Source organism: Lepidochelys kempii, chromosome 28, assembly GCF_965140285.1.
Source record: "Lepidochelys kempii isolate rLepKem1 chromosome 28, rLepKem1.hap1, whole genome shotgun sequence".
NCBI lineage: Eukaryota > Metazoa > Chordata > Testudines > Cheloniidae > Lepidochelys > Lepidochelys kempii.
This window is the reverse complement of record NC_136407.1, coordinates 7008196-7027936: the sequence shown is the minus strand read 5'-3', so window position 1 is coordinate 7027936 and position 19741 is coordinate 7008196. Positions and strand designations below refer to the sequence as shown.

General features: G+C 54.3%; 1 protein-coding gene and 2 non-coding genes across 3 annotated transcripts in view; 1 reads left to right on the top strand and 2 right to left on the bottom strand.

Moving 5' to 3' along the window:
- Nucleotides 1–19741, top strand: part of LOC140904241 (uncharacterized) — a 283075-nt gene that overhangs the window by 179343 nt on the left and 83991 nt on the right. The gene's annotated exons all lie outside the window — the stretch shown is intronic.
- TRNAS-GCU (transfer RNA serine (anticodon GCU)) lies at nucleotides 4992–5073 on the bottom strand. The gene has a single exon. It is a non-coding gene; the product is annotated as a tRNA-Ser (tRNA).
- Nucleotides 10335–10406, bottom strand: TRNAG-UCC (transfer RNA glycine (anticodon UCC)). Its single transcript has one exon. It is a non-coding gene; the product is annotated as a tRNA-Gly (tRNA).

Below are 19741 nucleotides of genomic sequence, written 5' to 3'. Positions count from 1 at the left end.
GGGGGGAGATGTGGGGAGACGAAGAGGCCAGCGAGGGGAGAGATGGGGGGAGACGAAGAGGCCGGCAGGGGGGGAGATAGGGGGAGACGAAGAGACCGGCGGGGGGGAAATGGGGGGAGACGAAGAGGCTGGCGGGGGGGGAGATGGGGGGAGACGAAGAGGCCGGCGGGGGGGAACGGGGGCAGATGGGGGGAGACGAAGAGACCGGCGGGGGGAGATGGGGGGAGACGAAGAGGCCGGCGGGGGGGAATGGGGGCAGATGGGGGGAGACGAAGAGACCGGCGGGGGGGGATAGGGGGAGACGAAGAGGCCGGCGGGGGGGGGAGATGTGGGGAGACGAAGAGGCCAGCGAGGGGAGAGATGGGGGGAGACGAAGAGACCGGCGGGGGGGAAATGGGGGGAGACGAAGAGGCCGGCGGGGGGGGAGATGGGGGAAACAAAGAGACCAGCGGGGGAGGAACAGGGAGAGATGGGGGGAGACGAAGAGACCGGCGGGGGGGGGATAGGGGGAGACGAAGAGGCCGGCGGGGGGGGAGATGTGGGGAGACGAAGAGGCCAGCGAGGGGAGAGATGGGGGGAGACGAAGAGGCCGGCAGGGGGGGAGATAGGGGGAGACGAAGAGGCCGGCGGGGGGGGAGATGGGGGGAGACGAAGAGGCCGGCGGGGGGGGAGATGGGGGGAGACGAAGAGGCCGGCGGGGGGGAACGGGGGCAGATGGGGGGAGACGAAGAGACCGGCGCGGGGGGATAGGGGGAGACGAAGAGGCCGGCGGGGGGGGAGATGTGGGGAGACGAAGAGGCCAGCGAGGGGGGAGATGGGGGGAGACGAAGAGGCCGGCGGGGGGGGAATGGGGGCAGATGGGGGGAGACGAAGAGACCGGCGGGGGGGGATAGGGGGAGACGAAGAGGCCGGCGGGGGGGGGAGATGTGGGGAGACGAAGAGGCCAGCGAGGGGAGAGATGGGGGGAGACGAAGAGGCCGGCAGGGGGGGAAATGGGGGGAGACGAAGAGGCCGGCGGGGGGGGAGATGGGGGAAACAAAGAGACCAGCGGGGGAGGAACAGGGAGAGATGGGGGGAGACGAAGAGACCGGCGGGGGGGAAATGGGGGGAGACGAAGAGGCCGGCGGAGGGGGAGGTGGGGGGAGACGAAGAGACCGGTGGGGGGGAACGGGGGCAGATGGGGGGAGACGAAGAGACCGGCGGGCGGGGGAGATGGGGGGTGACGAAGAGGCCAGCGAGGGGAGAGATGGGGGGAGACGAAGAGGCCGGCAGGGGGGGAGATAGGGGGAGACGAAGAGACCGGCGGGGGGGAAATGGGGGGAGACGAAGAGGCCGGCGGGGGGAAGCGGGGGCAGATGGCGGGAGACGAAGAGACCGGCGGGGGGGGGATAGGGGGAGACGAAGAGGCCGGCGGGGGGGGAGATGTGGGGAGACGAAGAGGCCAGCGAGGGGAGAGATGGGGGGAGACGAAGAGGCCGGCAGGGGGGGAGATAGGGGGAGACGAAGAGACCGGCGGGGGGGAAATGGGGGGAGACGAAGAGGCCGGCGGAGGGGGAGGTGGGGGGAGACGAAGAGACCGGTGGGGGGGAACGGGGGCAGATGGGGGGAGACGAAGAGACCGGCGGGCGGGGGAGATGGGGGGTGACGAAGAGGCCAGCGAGGGGAGAGATGGGGGGAGACGAAGAGGCCGGCAGGGGGGGAGATAGGGGGAGACGAAGAGACCGGCGGGGGGGAAATGGGGGGAGACGAAGAGGCCGGCGGGGGGAAGCGGGGGCAGATGGCGGGAGACGAAGAGACCGGCGGGGGGGGGATAGGGGGAGACGAAGAGGCCGGCGGGGGGGGAGATGTGGGGAGACGAAGAGGCCAGCGAGGGGAGAGATGGGGGGAGACGAAGAGGCCGGCAGGGGGGGAGATAGGGGGAGACGAAGAGACCGGCGGGGGGGAAATGGGGGGAGACGAAGAGGCCGGCGGGGGGGGGAGATGGGGGAAACGAAGAGACCGGCGGGGGAGGAACAGGGAGAAATGGGGGGAGACGAATAGGCCGGCGGGGGGAAACGGGGGCAGATGGGGGGAGACGAAGAGACTGGCGGGGGGGGAGATGGGGGAAACGAAGAGACCGGCGGGGGAAGAACAGGGAGAGATGGGGGGAGACGAAGAGGCCGGCGGGGGAGGAACAGGGAGAGATGGGGGGAGACGAAGAGACCGGCGGGGGAGAAATGGGGGGAGACGAATAGGCCGGCGGGGGGAAACGGGGGCAGATGGGGGGAGACGAAGAGACCGGCGTGGGGGGAGATGGGGGAAACGAAGAGACCGGTGGGGGAGGAACAGGGAGAGATGGGGGGAGACGAATAGGCCGGCGGGGGGAAACGGGGGCAGATGGGGGGAGACGAAGAGACTGGCGGGGGGGGAGATGGGGGAAACGAAGAGACCGGCGGGGGAGGAACAGGGAGAGATGGGGGGAGACAAAGAGGCCGGCGGGGGGGGAGATGGGGGGAGACGAAGAGACCCGTGGGGGCGGGGGGAAGAGGGGAGCAGGGGGGGATTCCCAGACCCGGGACCTGCCCAGACCCACTGGCTGCAGCCTCTCGGGGCAGACTGTCCCTTCCCGGTGAACAAGGAGCAGAAGGAGGCAGAGCCGGATTCGTCGGACACGGGCCAGCCGTGGGTGCTTCGGCGCAGTGTAGACGTGCCCTGGCCGTAGGGCTACGCTGCCGTGAACACACCCAGGGCACCTGTCTCAAACCCCAGGGCAGCTGGCTCAGGCTGCTGGGGCTGCAGGGCTATAAAATGACAGTGCAGACAGATGGGCTTGAGCTCAACCTCTGAGACCCCACGAGGGGTGAGGGTTTCCGAACCCAGGCTTCAGCAGGAGCCCCGATATCTGCACCCCAGTTTTGAGCCCCACAGCTTGAGCTCCAGGAGCCCATGTCATAGAATCATAGAATCATAGAATATCAGGGTTGGAAGGGACCCCAGAAGGTCATCTAGTCCAACCCCCTGCTCGAAGCAGGACCAATTCCCAGTTAAATCATCCCAGCCAGGGCTTTGTCAAGCCTGACCTTAAAAACCTCCAAGGAAGGAGATTCTACCACCTCCCTAGGTAACGCATTCCAGTGTTTCACCACCCTCTTAGTGAAAAAGTTTTTCCTAATATCCAATCTAAACCTCCCCCACTGCAACTTGAGACCATTACTCCTCGTTCTGTCCTCTGCTACCATTGAGAACAGTCTAGAGCCATCCTCTTTGGAACCCCCTTTCAGGTAGTTGAAAGCAGCTATCAAATCCCCCCTCATTCTTCTCTTCTGCAGGCTAAACAATCCCAGCTCCCTCAGCCTCTCCTCATAACTCATGTGTTCCAGTCCCCTAATCATTTTTGTTGCCCTTCGCTGGACTCTCTCCAATTTATCCACATCCTTCTTGAAGTGTGGGGCCCAAAACTGGACACAGTACTCCAGATGAGGCCTCACCAATGTCGAATAGAGGGGAACGATCACGTCCCTCGATCTGCTCGCTATGCCCCTACTTATACATCCCAAAATGCCATTGGCCTTCTTGGCAACAAGGGCACACTGCTGACTCATATCCAGCTTCTCGTCCACTGTCACCCCTAGGTCCTTTTCCGCAGAACTGCTGCCGAGCCATTCGGTCCCTAGTCTGTAGCTGTGCATTGGGTTCTTCCGTCCTAAGTGCAGGACCCTGCACTTATCCTTATTGAACCTCATCAGATTCCTTTTGGCCCAATCCTCCAATTTGTCTAGGTCTTTCTGTATCCTATCCCTCCCCTCCAGCGTATCTACCACTCCTCCCAGTTTAGTATCATCCGCAAATTTGCTGAGAGTGCAATCCACACCATCCTCCAGATCATTTATGAAGATATTGAACAAAACCGGCCCCAGGACCGACCCTTGGGGCACTCCACTTGATACCGGCTGCCAACTAGACATGGAGCCATTGATCACTACCCGTTGAGCCCGACAATCTAGCCAGCTTTCTACCCACCTTGTAGTGCATTCATCCAGCCCATACTTCCTTAACTTGCTGACAAGAATACTGTGGGAGACCGTGTCAAAAGCTTTGCTAAAGTCAAGAAACAATACATCCACTGCTTTCCCTTCATCCACAGAACCAGTAATCTCATCATAAAAGGCAATTAGATTAGTCAGGCATGACCTTCCCTTGGTGAATCCATGCTGGCTGTTCCTGATCACTTTCCTCTCATGCAAGTGCTTCAGGATTGATTCTTTGAGGACCTGCTCCATGTCAGATGACCCAGGCCAGCCCTGCTGCCATCTTTATCCCGGGAGAGAGGGACTCTACGGGTACGTCAACATTGCAATGTCAGCCCAGGGGTGCTCAAAGCAGCACCCTGGAAGCCCCCTATTCACCACTGTCGTATAAGGGTGACATGGTTTGTACGAAGTCGGCCTGCTGAGGTAAATACTGTGTCTGTAAATCTCCCCAGTGTTTTCCACTGAATGCCTCCAATGAAGTGAGCTGTAGCTCATGAAAGCTTATGCTCTAATAAATTTGTTAGTCTCTAAGGTGCCACAAGTCCTCCTGTTCTTTAGACTAGTATTGGTTTTTCAGCAGAAAATTTTCCATTTGGTGGATTTTGTTTTCCCAGTCAGACCTTGCCAAGGGAAGCGGAGAGAAAATGTTTGACTTGCCTCCTTCAGAACAGCTTGGCCTAGACACTCTAGCTGTGGGTCACTGTCGTGGCCTTGCTGAGAAAAGGGGCAGTTTAATCATTTGGGGAGGTCCCAGAGTGTTTGGGGGAGATTATGAGGATGTTACCTTTTGAGATTAAAAACTAAGAAATACAGGACTAGAGAATTCTTTTTGAAATCTGGAATTTAGGCACTTGATTTAAAGCAAGGGATTCTGAGTTCCTGAGAAGGTTTTTGGTTGCAGGAAGCAATGTGACTTGGTCTGTCATTGCACCAAAGGGGGAGATGGTTGCTTGTGAAGGAAGAGAGAAGACTGAACGCCTTCGATGGGGGTGGGATTCGAACCCACGCGTGCAGAGCACAATGGATTAGCAGTCCATCGCCTTAACCACTCGGCCACCTCATCTGAGCTGCCAAGGCTGGGACAGGAGGAGAAATCGAAGGCCAGCAGAGGTCGGGACAATAAGGCGTTTTTAAATATTAAGTGGAAGCAGGGTCTGAATGAGCTCCCCCCTCACATCTAGTGAGGAGCTGGGGGAAAGACTTCAGGAACAGATCATGTTTGCATAGACCCGCTTACTCCGCCTAGGTACACAGCATGATGGGGCGGCTTTGCCAAAAGGACCAGTTTTGGCTGGGGCTGGGTTACAAATCACATGAGTGCAATGAAATGTTATTATCCTTCCTGTATGAGTAAAGGGCGGCAGAACACACCTAGTCCGTCCTGATGGAAGGGCTAGGTGGGTGAGGAATACCTTTTATTGGACTGCTCAGTGTGTGGCCAGTATCTCTGTGTTCTCTGCTGTTCGTGCTGGGGAGCAGGGCTGGCCTCAGGGGTGAGCCACCCGGGCAGCCGCCCAGGGCACCGAGTGGTCAAAGGGGCACCGTACAGCTGTGCAGAGGCCACGTGGCCATCTTCAGCCCTGATGGTGAGATAGTCGCTCTCCTCTTTCTTCATGCTGCTGTTGTTATTCCATGAAAAGTGAAGGATGGAATAAAAAGCTGAGTTTACTCCAGGGTGAGGAAAGAAAGGAACCACCAACCTCCTGGAAAGTCTCAGTGTCTCAGCGAAAACCTGCCCCCTGCTCCTGGAATCATTGACGTGCTGGCAGGGAAAAGGGACTGTCCGAATTGTCGAGGCGGGGAATGAACAACAAACACTCTCATCGTGCTCCAGCCAGAAAGGGAAATGGGCAGGAATTGGAAAGGCGCATTCAGTGAGAACAGAGCCATAGTGCAGTGCGGGGAGGCTTTCAGTCAAGTCATCGTAGCCGGGTGATTAAGGCGACAGACTACAGATCCATTGGGCTTTGCCTAAGCAGCTTTGAATCTTGCCATCTATGGAAGAACTAGAGTTCTGGTTGCTGTAGTGTCTGAGTATACTGGACTGGTCTCACCTTTAGTCCACGCTTAAAATGCAACGGTATCACCTCACTTCAGAGTAGAGACACGAGGTAACAAGAATTCTTCCATTGAGCTAGTGCCGTCTGCACCAGGGCTTAGGGCAGCTTGAGGACGTTGCTCAGGGCGGTGGATTTCTCACACCCTGAGAGACAGAGCTAAGCCAACAGAAGTTTCTAGCATAGACCAGCCCTTAGATCCCTATTCGCATTGCCATGGGGCAGGGGACTGTGAGGGTAAAACATCGACTCGCCAATACAGAGCCTGAATTCCCCGGAGTTAATCTCTCTGCGCTTTCCAGAAAAACCACCAAATTCAGTTTGTTATTGCAAGAGAAGGAAAACAAGGGCAATGCTATTTTTTATGATTGATTAAACAAAGTTCAGAGAGTAGGTCTTTACATTAAAAGGAATGACTGATTCCTCTACATAGCACCACATCATGAAATAGGAGGAGAGATAAAAATTGTGACTAAACGCTGATTTCCCGAATGATCCTCAAAATATTATTAATTTCCAGCTCACACCCATTCGAGGTCTGGGCATCCCCAGTTGAACTGCTCTGCATCCACCTTCCCATGAAAAGTGCCGTTCTTGGACAGTCCCAGACTTGGAAGTCTGTGAAATTCAGACTGTGAGCAGCAAACCTGGCTCCCAGCACCAGGAAGGATTTGGGAGTTTTCACTTTACAGTAGCAGAGAAAAAGAAGCCGAGCGAGCCAGAAACATGCCAGGGGTGGGGTGGAGGGGGTGCTCTGGCTCGCTTGGCCTCTGTCCGCGGCAGCTGGGGCAGCAGCGGGCCACCCCCCCCAGCCCAGGCCCTTCTTCTGGGCACAATGGCCATGTGATCCAGAGCCCCCCTCCCTGCCCGGCATGCTCGGCCCCTGTCCCCAATAGCTGAGTCCAGGCAGGGAGTGGGCCAGAGAAGCCGACAAACTTGCAGGGGCGGGGAGGTGAAGGGAGGACAGAACCCGCCCCCCCGGATGACATGTCACAGGGAGAGGGCAGCGGGGCAGGGAGACCTCGGCAGCACAGGGCTGGGGGCGGGGGGGTCACAGTGCAGGGGAGACACATGGAGTAGTCACATGTCCTCCCCTTTAGAGTATGCCCCCCCAAGTGTGGGGAGACATGAGTCATCTTTGTCCTTAACCTCTATTTATTAACAATTACCAAAATAGAAAACACACACGCTAAGCGTGCAATGCTGGGCTCACCAATCCTGATCATGCCAATGAACTTTCCCTGTTGGCCAGACAAAGTCGGTCTCATCTGGGTTCTGGTTCCTGCACGTCATGGCCACGTAGAGTATTCTGACTGCGTTGGTTTGGGTTGTGTCTCGGAGGGGAGTTCTTTCTTTCTTTCTTGGACCCTGGTTTTTATAATGAAACTTGAGCCCTGCTTAGCAATACCTTGACCAATCTTTGTAACAAAACAATATTTCCCACCAGTCTTAACCCACCACCTAGGAGTTCATTTAAATGTTGACAAAAACAAATGAAAGGCCAGACCGTGACAACTATAGGTAGACGAACGGAAGTATTACAAACTAAAGCACAGACAAAGCAATCAGTGGTACCTTTTGAACGAAATTGCTGGCATGTCGTTTTGCCAGACAGAGCAGAGGTGCTGACTTTCTAATGTGCCAGGGGATCCCCGCCCCCCCCGGCTCCACCCCTGTGGCTGTGGGTTTAATCCATTCCATTGCCAGGTGGTTCTTTCGTATCATTTCCCAGGACCAGGATGGGGGTCATCCCAGGGTAATGTGGAAGCTCTTGAAGCCCCGAACCACTTCTGCCACCAAGATCGGGCATGGAGACCCTCTCCCCCCGAATGCCATATGGCATTAGCTGTATTGGGGGGCGGGGAGTATCTCAGTGGTAGGGCACACGCTTTGCACATATGCCTTAGTGTAATAATTCTGCAGATGAACTGTTCTAAGATTATCACTATTTTAGGGCAGGGCTCCCTGACATTTATGTAAAGATGGGATCTTATCTAACTAGGGAAATCTAAGATGTTTATACCACAATCAGCTACATGGTCAGTGGACGTTCGTCGCCCGAAACACGGGATATCAAGAGCCCTGTGTCTCTCTTGGGAAAGGAGTTTTATGAATATTTTAACAGGTTTTCCCCCACCCAAATATTGCAATAGGCTCTCCAGTAAGTGCATATTGAAAATGGTTATTAATCTGGGGCCTCTAAAGTGAGTGTCAGACTCATGATACAGCAATATCTGAACCGTGGTAAGCAGAGGAGTGGTGTGGAAGGTCCCTGGGGACACAGAGGATCTGAAGTCCCTCACAGGGGAATTAGGCAACGCGGAGTGACAGGGCTTCACACCCTGTACAGACGGGGCTGAGGGAATCAGCGTCTACTCAGGGCTGGGATGGGGCTGCATGGGCAGTAGAATGGGAGGCAGGTTGGGACTGAGGAACCCAGGGAACATTTCAATCCTTAACAACACAAAACACACAAACGCTCCGGAGTCTCTCCCAAGGAATTAACATTTCTTTGCAAAATGCTCAAGGTTTTAACAGAAATGAGTGAAACCAAAGGGCCAGACGATGGCGCCAGAAGCTAAGGAACAAAAAGCCCCAGGATTTCTTTGTGTGCCTTGGTGATGAAAAGGGATTTGGTTCCACTCATTGTATTGCTGTGGCGGGTGACATACCAGGAAGGAGCCATTTCATCTGGACCCATGGGAAAGAGGCCCTTGAGAAATTCCACCAGGATTTCAACAATTTCCACCACACCAGCAACCTCACCTGGACCAGTCCACACAAGAGATCCACTTCCTGGACACTACAGTGCAAATAAGCAATGTCACATAAACACCACCGTATACCGGAAACCTACTGACCAGTATACTTACCTACATGCCTTCAGCTTCCATCCAGGACACATCACAGGATCCATTGTCTACAGCCAGGCTCTAAGATACAACCGCATTTGCTCCAATCCCTCAGACAGAGACAAACACGTACAGGATCTCTATCAAGCATTCTTAAAATTGTAATACTTACCTGGTGAAGTGAAGAAACAGATTGACAGAGCCAGAAGGGTACCGAAAAGTCACTGACTACAGGACAGGCCCAACAAAGAAAATAACAGAACGTCACTAGCCGTCAACTTCACCCCCCAACTAAAACCTCTCCAGCGCATCATCAAGGATCTACAACCTATCCTGAAGGATGACCCATCGCTCTCACAGACCCTGGGGGACAGGCGAGTCCTCACTTACAGCCAGCCCCCCAACCTGAAGCAAATACTCACCAGCAACCACACACCACACGACAAAAACACTAATCTAGGAACCTATCCTTGCAACAAGGCCCGTTACCAAGTCTGTCCACATATCTATTCAAGGGACATCATAGGACCTAATCACATCAGCTACACTATCAGAGGCTCGTTCACCTGCACATCTACCAATGTGATATATGCCATCATGTGCCAACAATGCCCCTCTGCCATGTACATTGGCCAAACCGGACAGTCTCTACGTAAAAGAATAAATGGACACAAATCAGACGTCAAGAATTGTAACATTCAAAAGCCAGTCAGAGAACACTTCAATCTCTTTGGTCACTCGATTACAGACCTAAAAGTGGCTATTCTTCCACAAAAAAACTTCAAAAACAGACTCCAATGAGAAACTGCAGAACTGGAATTAATTTGCCTACTGAACACCATCAAATTAGACCTGAATAAAGACTGCGAGTGGATGGGTCATTACACAAACTAAAACCTATTTCCCCATACTAATTTTCCCCCCTACTGTTACTCACACCTTCTTGTCAACTGTTTGAAATGGGCCACCCTGATTACCACTACAAAAGTGATTTTTCATCCTGTTGATAATAGCCCACTTTAATTGAATTGTTTCGACCCCCCACTTGGCAAGGCAACTCCCATCTTTCCATGCACTGTTAAGTATATCTTCCCACTGTACTTTCCACTCCATGCATCCTTTGGCCTGCAAGGTGCAGGAGGTCGGACCAGATGATCACGATGGTCCATTCTGAGTTTAAAGGCTCTGAGTCTAAAAGGGAGAGGGAAGTAAAGGAAACATTTTAAAAAATAAACCAAACATTGTAATACAAGGATGACTCCAACAGCTCACTGTATAGTCCCGCCCCTTTCTTCCTCCACTGGGTGTTGAATGACCTGTTGGGATTTGGGACATCAATTCTCTCATTCCATTGATAAACTGATACAACGTGACAGAAATTAAACCAATTCCCGGCCAAGAAAACATCACATCCCTGCATTGGCCGGGAATCGAAACCAGGTCAACTGCTTGGAAGGCAGCTATGCTCACCACTATACCACCAATGCCTCTGAGGAAAGTGTCTCCTACGTGCCACTTATGCGAAATGACTCACCCCCACAGTGCTCAGGAGCTGGCTGGACAGGCTGCAGGCAGCCTGTCAGTTGTGAGCAGAGACAGGTTCCCAGTGTGATGGACAGATGGGGACCTGGGCTCTACATCCTAGCCCAGGGATCTCAAACTCAAATCACCAGGAAGGCCACATGAGGACTAGTACATTGGCCCGAGGGCCGCATCACTGAAACCTTTTTATACAACGCTATAAAAGTATAGTGAAAAAAATGAAGAGTAAAGACAGGCCCAACAAAGAAAACAAGAGAACGCCACTAGCCATCACCTTCAGCCCTCAGCTAAAACCTCTCCAACGCATCATCAAGGATCTACAACCTATCCTGAAGGACAACCCATCACTCTCACAGATATTGGGAGACAGGCCAGTCCTTGCTTACGGACAGCTCCCCAACCTGAAGCAAATACTCACCAGCAACCACACACCACACAACAGAACCACTAACCCAGGAACCTATCCTTGCAACAAAGCCCGTTGCCAACTGTGTCCATATACCTATTCAGGGGACACCATCATAGGGCCTAATAACATCAGCCACACTATCAGAGGCTCGTTCACCTGCACATCCTCCAATGTGATCTATGCCATCATGTGCCAGCAATGCCCCTCTGCCATGTACATTGGCCAAACCGGACAGTCTCTACGTAAAAGAATAAATGGACACAAATCAGACGTCAAGAATTATAACATTCAAAAACCAGTCGGAGAACACTTCAATCTCTCTGGTCGATTACAGACCTAAAAGTGATAATTCTTCCACAAAAAAACTTCGAAAACAGACTCCAAGGAGAGACTGCTGAATTGGAATTAATTTGCAAACTGGACACCATTAAATTAGGCTTGAATAAAGACTGGGAGTGGATGGGTCATTACACAAAGTAAAACTATTTCCCAATGTTTATTCCCCACACACAAACACACTGTTCCTCACACGTTCTTGTCAACTGCTGGAAATGGCCCACCTTGATTATCACTGCAAAAGGTTCCCCCTCCCGGCTCTCTTGCTGGTAATAGCTCACCTTAAGTGATCACTCGGGTTACAGTGTGTATGGTAACACCCATTGTTTCATGTTCTCTGTGGATATTAATCTCCCCCCTGTATTTTCCACAGTATGCATCCGATGAAATGAGCTGTAGCTCACGAAAGCTTATGCTCAAATAAAATTTGTTAGTCTCTAAGGTGCCCCAAGTCCTCCTGTTCTTTTTGCGGATACAGAGTAACACGGCTGCTACTCTGTCACCTGATGCTATTAAAAGTCAAGGTATTAACTTTTTAAAAATTGTTATGCGAAGCGGGGTTTTAATAAAATATGAACACTGAGTAATGCACCTCACTCAAATGACAAAACACGCATTTACTTTTAGCCTTACTTCAGTGAAAGCCCCTCGCCCCCTGCCCCCACCCTTTCTATGATGCCCTGCCCTGCCTCTTCCCCACCCCAACTCCGCCCCCTCTCTGCCCCTATTCCAACTCCTTCCCCAAAACCCCGCCCTGGCCCTGCCTCTTCTCCGCCTCCTCCCCTGCGCACCCCCATCCGATGGATGGACGGACCTACCTCCCTACCTACCTGGTGGTATGGGCTCCCTGGTGAGGGCCCTACATGTTAATTGTACCTTCTCTCTCCACTGTGGAATATCAGAGCTAGTTTTGATTCCCTTAGGAGTCTAGTTCCAGGCTGCTGAGCTGAATTCCCTTTGGGCCAATGGTGCACCAGCCCTGAGGCTTCCCTACTACAAGCGGAAATCACTAAAGAGCTAAACTTACTAAGAGCTGAAATCACTGAGTGTTGTGTTAAGTGGGGGGACCTGAAGATATATTACGGAGCCGTCTGTGGGGCGGCTGGCGGAGCAGCGGGATTCGTGGGACGGCTGGTGGAGCGGGGCAGAGCCCCACGGAGAGGCGGAGCAGTTGGGTTCGGACCATGTAAGGTGCCCTTTAATCCTCCCCCCCCCCTCCCATTTCCACCCAGGCTGGGAGGTAAAACTCTGCAGATAAACTTTCGAACTCTGGGGCTGCCCTGACCAGGGACAGAGACCCTCCTCGCGCCCAGCGCACCCAGACTTGGCTACAGCTTTAACGTCTCTTCTCCTTCCTGCCGCTGTCATGCAGCGGGGAATCCCCGTTCCTAGACCTGCTTTTCCACAGACGGTGATGTCCCCCCAGGGCCGTTCCGGGGGCTCCAGGCCCCCACCCCAGGACAGACTGGGCAGTAACCGCACATCACCCTTTTTTGACTCCCAGGGACCCCACAGGGACAGCAGCTCCATGCTGGGCCCCAGGGTCCCCCCCCCAAAGCACCTGGGGGGAGGGGGCAGTTCAACCCCCACCTCAGGGGGCTCCTGCTGCCTGGAGCTGACCATATTCTCACAGCCCCTCCCCAGCACAGAGACACCCCATAGCCCTCCCCCTTACAGCCCCTCCCCCTCACACTGACACCCCCCATGGACCCTCCCCTCACAGCCCCTCCCTTCTCACATAGAGGGACTTGTTTGCTGGGGCCTGACAATACAAACCCAGGTGTGAGATTTCTGAGGATTTACACACGGAGTCGTCCCCCGTCCCCCCCCGACTCCCCTGAGTGCAGAGGGGCTGGGCTCAGGCCGCCCGTTTCTCCCAGTGATTTCACACCCCCAGCGTCTCCTCTGACGGTATTTACCAGTGACTCTGTGTGGGGGCGGCGGGGATAAGGGGCTCGGGGAGGCTGAGCCTCCCGAAAGGGGGCAAGAAATGTTTTCTCTCTGTTTCATTCCTCTCCATTTTCTGTTCCTCCCTTCCCTTCCAGGATCCTCCCGGGCATTTCAGGGTGTGCAGTGACCTCCTGCACCCAGGACTCTGGAGCCTTTGGAGCAGCAAGCTCCCGTGCGATCCTCAAGGACCAAGGAGACCCCAGCCTGGGAGGAAAGGCAGCTCTGAGCTTTTCCTTGCTCCCTTCCTGAGGATCAAGGTGATGAAGCCTCTGCCTTGCCTCCTGGGTCTGAATTAATGCCCCATTTCCGACGATCTACTCCAAAGAAACAAATGTTCCTAATCCAGGTGAGTGGAGTTAATTCAGTTCTCAGCCTGAGTCCTTCACCTTCTTTCCTTAGGGCATTGCACCACCATGGGGGTGTTTCATTTCCCTCCCCAGTTTCACACAGAGACACAATTTCCCTTGCACAGATCCCTGAACAGCAAAACCTCCCCGTGTCTCTTGTCCGAGCCCAGCCATTCAACTCCATTGAACCCTTCCGTCCTGCAATGGCACTGGGCAGACAGAGGGGACGCGGCCACCTGCATCCCTGGCAGCGAGACCTTCGCTCTCCTCTTTCTTCATGCTGCTGCTGTTATTCCATGAAAGGTGAAGGGATGGAATAAAAAGCTGAGTTTGCTCCAGGGTGAGGAAAGAAAGGCGCTACCAGCCCCCTGGAAAGTCTCAGTGCCCCAGAGAAAACCTGCCCCCTGCTATTGCAATCACTGATGGGCTGGCAATATGATGGGAAAGGGATTGTCTGAATTAGAATCTCAGGGTTGGAAGGGACCTCAGGAAGTATCTAGTCCAACCCCCTGCTCAAAGCAGGACCAAGCCCCAGTTTTTGCCCCTGATCCCTAAATGGCCCCCTCAAGGATTGAACTCCCCACCCTGGGTTTAGCAGCCCAGTGCTCAAACCACTGAGCTCTCCCTCCCCATCATTGTCAAGGCAGGAAACGGACAACAATCTACAGCAACGTCATTAACCACAAACACAGGCTCATCGTGCTCCAGCCAGAAGGGAAATGGGCAGGAATTCTTGTTCCGCCCTGGACCCACTTACACATCCGTCCAGCAGTGAGGGTCCTGGGGAAGCTGGTCTGAGCAAACAATTGGAAATGATCACTCAATGAGAAGAGAACTAGAGTGTCGTGAGAAAGCTACATAAAACGAGTGGTTAAGGCGATGGATTCGAAATCCACTGGGACCTCTCTGCGCAGGTTCGAATCCTGCGAACTACGGAGACACTTGGGGTTCTTTAGTGTCAGCGTCTGAGTGTCCTTGGTACCAACGGGAACTAGGTCTCACTCTCAGGCTACGTCTACACTAGAGAGTGATGCCGCTTTAGTTAAAGCACTTTAATTAGACTGCTTGTGTCACCCGAGCGCATCCAGGCTAGCCGCTCTTGGATCGCCACAGAGAGCAGGGCATTGTGGGTCGCTATCCCACTGTGCAACTGGCCGCAGGGTGCTTTGGGAAGGGCTTGCAATGGCTCGTGGGCAGCCACACGAGGCAGGTTTCTCTATCCCATTGTTCCGTGGGCATCCTCCGAGATTGCCCGCTGCTTTTCAGCTGCCGTGTGTGTGTTGGGGGAGCGTGTGTTTTGGGGAAGAGTGAGTGTGTCAGCACGTTGTCTCTAAGTTCAGACAGGCACCCGAAACAACCAGTCTTGAGGCCGGGGGCGGGCGACACCCCTGACTCTGCACAGCGCAGCAGTCTCTCTCTCTTACACACACACACCCCTGCATGCCTAGCTCTGGGTCAGGAGTGCCAGAACATGGGGTACAAGGGGCCATGGCCCCACCACGCTGTCACGGAGTCCCTGGGCGATGCTCTGGAGCTGCTCCCCATGAAGCCAGTCAGGACTCTGGGGCAGTCGCCTTTCTGTGAGCAGCCTGTCTGCCGGACACACAGCTCACACAGCTTCCACCTTCCTGGGTCTGACCTCGGAGCCTTCAGCATCCTCTGCCCCTCCGTGCGCTTCCCCCAGCGAGTCCGCTCAGGCGGGGCTCCTGGGGAAGCCAGAGGGTCCTGCCCCCCAACTCCGCAGTCAGACGGGACTCTCAGCCAGCCAGTAAAACAGAAGGTTTATTAGACGACAGGAACATGGTCTAACACAGAGCTTGCAGGTGCAGAGAACGGGACCCCTCAGCTGGGTCCATTTTGGGGGGCAGTGAGCCAGACAACCACGTCTGCCCTTCACTCCATGTCCCAGCCAGACCCAAACTGACTCTCTCCAGCCCCTCCTCCTCTGGGCTTTGTCCCTTTCCCGGGCCAGGAGGTCACCTGATTCCTTTGTTCTCCAACCCTTTAGCTCTCACCTTGCAGGGGGGAAGGGCCCAGGCCATCAGTTGCCAGGAAACAGGGTGTCGGCCATTCTCTGTGTCCAGACTCCTGCACACACCTGCCCTCTAGGGCTCTGCAATGATCATACACCCTTACCCCACCCCCTAGATACTTAAGAACTGCCTAGGGGAAACTGAGGCACCCCCATACTATTCAGAGGAAACATTAAGAAGAGTCCCACTTCGTCACATCTCTCCCCCCTTCGAGATCGAACTGAGCGGGGTCACTTTAGCCGGTGACCTGGGGAAGTTCGAAGCCACCAACCTTCCCATGGATGCCCCAGCCTTCCTTGGTAGGAGTTACACCAGGCCCTTCCAGTTTCACGCCCTCCCTTAGGTCGGGGGTGGTCGATAGCACTCGCAGGCCGCATGTGGGAAGGTTTATGCAGCCCATGCCCTTTGGCCACCCCAAGAATGTCTCCCCATTGACCATCACCTTCTGCTCCCACTGGAGATCCGAGGGGCCTGGCCCCAGGAAACTCCACACAGACATATAGGTTGGGACCAGGAGTGGGAGCCTGTCCACCTCCCCAACCATCTGGCTGACGGAGTCTATGGCCTTAGGACCCAGCAAGGGAGCTAGACACCGGGGCTTTTCCGCAGGGTCCCCCTGGTTCAAATCGCCAGCCTGCTCAAAGGCAGTGAGGTGGCATCCACCTCCCCCCCATCCTTAACCAGGGGCAGCAATTTAGTCTCGAGGTTCCCTGCGGAACTGGCCCCCCGGGGTCTATCCCCACTCACCCCTAGGGGGTCCCCTAGGCCTCTCCACTTCCCACCGCCAGTTCATGCTGCTGCTGCTTCTGCAGCTCTTTCTCGGGCTCTCGCTGTCTCTCACAGTCCTCTTGCTCCCTCGGACTCAGCTCCAATCCTGTCCATCTCCGATCCCCCGATGGGGAACCCGATCGTGAAGACCCCCGTCTGGTCGGGGACAGGAGTCTTGGGGATGCCTGGCTCCCACTCCAGCTGCTCCCAGATCCTGCTATAGCCCCATTTGGGTCAGGAATCTGTTCCTTAGAGCAGTCATCCTCCTCCAGCTGCACGATTAACTGTGCTTTGGTGAACTTTCCAACGCTCAACCCTCTCTTTTGGCACAGGGTTACAATGTCCTTCTTAAGGAGACGGTGACAGGCCATCACTCTGCTCCTCCCAAGTTGTTGTGGACTCACAGGCCTGTGTGCTCTCAGCTCCCCACGGTTTCCAGGGAGAACCCCTAGTGTGCCAGCCCTTCTCGAGGTCACCACCTCTTTGCCAGGGTCGAGCTGCAGACTCCTCCGCCCCTTGGACTGCTCGCTGCAATCCCCAGGGGAACCCTGTTACTGCAAAAGTCCTTCTCTCTCCCCGGGCCAAGCCGCAGGCTCCTCCGCCCCTGAGACTGCTCACTGCAGTCCCTAGGGGGACCCCATTACTGCACAGTCCTTCTCGCTGGTCACACACTCCCAGGGGTTAACCGCCCCCCGAAACCGCTCCTCTCTGAGCCTTCAGCATGCCTGGTCCTCGGCAATCCCCCTTCGTGTTACTGCTCCCCAGTCACTTACTGCAGGAAGTGCCATCCATGGGGTGCAGTACATCCCACCGCTGCCACCAGTTGTCACGGAGTCCCTGGGCGATGCTCTGGAACTGCTCCCCATGAAGCCAGGCAGGACTCTGGGGCAGTCGCCTTTCTGTGAGCAGCCTGTCTGCCGGACACACAGCTCACACAGCTTCCACCTTCCTGGGTCTGACCTCGGAGCATTCAGCCTCCTCTGCCCCTCCGTGCGCTTCCCCCAGCGAGTCCGCTCAGGCGGGGCTCCTGGGGAAGCCAGAGGGTCCTGCACCCCAACTTCGCAGTCAGACGGGACTCTCAGCCAGCCAGTAAAACAGAAGGTTTATTAGACGACAGGAACATGGTCTAAAACAGAGCTTGCAGGTGCAGAGAACGGGACCCCTCAGCTGGGTCCATTTTGGGGGGCAGTGAGCCAGACAACCACGTCTGCACTTCACTCCATGTCCCAGCCAGACCCAAACTGACTCTCTCCAGCCCCTCCTCCTCTGGGCTTTGTTCCTTTCCCGGGCCAGGAGGTCACCTGATTCCTTTGTTCTCCAACCCTTTAGCTCTCACCTTGCAGGGGGGAAGGGCCCAGGCCATCAGTTGCCAGGAAACAGGGTGTCGGCCATTCTCTGTGTCCAGACTCCTGCACACACCTGCCCTCTAGGGCTCTGCAATGATCATACACCCTTACCCCACCACCTAGATACTTAAGAACTGCCTAGGGGAAACTGAGGCACCCCCATACTATTCAGAGGAAACATTAAGAAGAGTCCCACTTCGTCACACATGCTTTACTGGCCAGAAGGATGGACGATAGAGGGGGGGAACAGGTGGAGTTTTTTTTGGGGGGGAGGTGTTCTGTGGGTGTGGCCTCTGTGGAAGGGGCGGGGACTCAAGGAGAAGGGGCGGTATGGGGGCAGGGCCTCACAGAGAAGTGGCGGTGTGGGGGGGCGGGGCCTCGGGGAGAACGGGCGCCATGAGGGGGTGGGGCCACAGTTCAGACGCCGGCGGCCGCTTACCTGGTGGCAGGGCAGTGGAGTTGACCCTGCTGACCAGCGTGGTCAGGATGGGACTTGTGGGACACTCTCTGGAGGCCAATTACAGTGAAAAAAACAAGTGAGGTGTCTACACTTGCCTTTGGAAACAAAAATTCGGCACAAAAAGCCTTAAGATTCTCATCAAGGCGGTTTTACTAGGTCACTGAAACTGAGGCGTTCCACCGCCGAAAGTGTCTTTGCAGTGCGTACACCTCCACGGTTTCATGGCCCAAAGCTGCCTTTTGGTGAAAAAACCTGGCAGCGTGGCAAGGCCTTAGGCTACGTCTACACTTAAAACACTGGAAACATTCTTCTGATAACCTAGTAGTGTCTACTCTGGGGCTCAGGTCAATTTAACTACAATATGGGCTTTTTGAATAGAAAGGCAATGGACTTCAGCCTTTTACTTGACATTTATGGTTGACGATTCCAGTTTACCTGCTTGATGGTGCCTCCCCTGAGGCAAATCCGGTGTGAAGTATGCCTTGGATACAGATAATGTGTCCCAATCAAGTTAGAATGAGGCAGACTTTGGGTTAATGTCAGTTTTACCCCAGCAGTTGTCTTAAAATATCAGTTACTGCAAACCACATTCAGGGCGCATGTGTGAACCCCAGAAATATCAAATACAAAAGAAAAAACAAAGCCCATTTTCAGGAGGTTTTATAGCCTGGCCTGAGGGTTAAATGGCCATCCTCCACCAGCTTGCATCCTCAAAAGGAAAAGAGGTGTCAGCACCCATAAAAATAACTGGTAGCAAAAATATGTAACAGAAAACCTGCATGATGCACCCCTCAAGATGCTTAAAAATAAATGCAGACATCCTATGACAAACATCATTTCTTTCATTTGCATTTTGTTACGACTGAAAAAAGGTGCCCATCTTTAAAAAAGGGAAGAAGGAGAATCTGGGGAACGACAGACCGGTCAGCCTCACCTCAGTCCCTGGAAAAATCATGGAGCAGGTCCTCAAGAAATCCATTTTGAAGCAACTTGGAGGACAGGAAGGTGATCAGGAACACCAAGAGGTCGTCTAATCCAGTCCCCTGCACTCAAGGCAGGACTAAGTATTATCTAGACCATCCCTGACAGGTGTTTGTCCAACGTGCTCTTAAAAATCCCCAATGATGGAGATTTCACAACCTCTCTGGGCAGTCAACATGGACGTTTCCCACAGTGCACGTAAAGGGCATGCCTTGCCCTTGGTGAATCCATGTTGACTGGGCAATTTATTCCAGTGCCTAACCACCCTAACAGTGAGGAAGTTTTTCCTTATGACCAACCTAAACCACCCTTGCTGCAATTTAAACCCATTGCTTCTTGTCCTATCCTCAGAAGTTAAGAACAATTCTTCTCCCTCCTCCTTGTAACAACCTTTTATGTACTTGAAAACTGTTATCCTGGCCCCTCTCAGTCTTCTCTTCTCCAGACTAAACAAACCCAATTCTTTCAATCTTCCATGAGCCATCTTCTCTCATAGGTCATGGTTTCTAGACCTTTAATCATTTTTGTTGCTCTTCTCTGGACTTTCTCCAATTTCTCCACATCTTTCCTGAAACATGGCACCCAGAATTGGACACACTACTCCAGCTGCGGCCTAATCAGCACGGAGCAGAGCAGAGAATTACTGCTTG